The 769-nt window shown below is 40.8% G+C and overlaps 1 non-coding gene across 1 annotated transcript; it reads left to right on the plus strand.

Annotated features, from left to right (window-relative positions):
* Nucleotides 1-383: 383 nt before the first annotated feature.
* trnaa-ugc (transfer RNA alanine (anticodon UGC)) lies at nucleotides 384-455 on the plus strand. The gene has a single exon. It is a non-coding gene; the product is annotated as a tRNA-Ala (tRNA).
* The last annotated feature ends 314 nt before the right edge of the window (nucleotides 456-769 follow it).

A 769-nucleotide genomic window follows, 5' to 3' on the forward strand; every position in this document is an offset into this window, starting at 1 on the left:
AGCTCTCCCGCGACCCTTAAGGATAAGCACTATAGATGGATGATGAGTAGGATATGTAAATGTAAAATACTCCAGAGATTGGGCTGTTGGTGTTTGGTGAAATTGGCTGCTTGAGGAAGCCCAGAGGCAGTGATGTTAACACCATAACAACATCTCTCTAAGCAGTTTGAATATAAACTCAACTGTGTAACATTCATGAAGAGAGGAAGAGACTGTTGTGTTACACCATCAGTTTTAGCTTGGTGCATGCAATAAGCTGACAACTTAGTGTACAACTACTGTCAATTTTCTTTCATACACAACTTCCTCACCCTACCCTATCATGACTAGCCATAGAGGTAGGAAGACACTCATTGAGCAGTTGAAATACTCAAAACAAGAGAGGGGATGTAGCTCAGTGGTAGAGTGTGTGCTTTGCATGTACAAGGTCCTGGGTTCAATCCCCAGCATCTCCAACAAATTAATGTTTAGCACAAAAAGCCCTTACACCACAGTTGTGCTGTGTGTCATTAAATCAAAATGGTATCTGTCTGCCAATCCATATGTCCGTCCCTCCATCCAGCCATACATCCACCTATCCAGTCCTCATTACAGATGATGACTGAGGCGTTATGATTCTGTATTGTCTGTCTGTCTGTCGTCCATCTATCCCATTCTTAGGAATGCAATGGCTGACATTGTCCATGATGTCTCTTTTTCACTGTTTTTTCTTTTCATTTATTATATCTTTACTTTTAATGAGTCATTCAATGATATGTGTTAGCACTGT

This window comes from Pempheris klunzingeri, chromosome 10 (genome assembly GCF_042242105.1).
Source record: "Pempheris klunzingeri isolate RE-2024b chromosome 10, fPemKlu1.hap1, whole genome shotgun sequence".
Lineage (NCBI taxonomy): Eukaryota > Metazoa > Chordata > Actinopteri > Acropomatiformes > Pempheridae > Pempheris > Pempheris klunzingeri.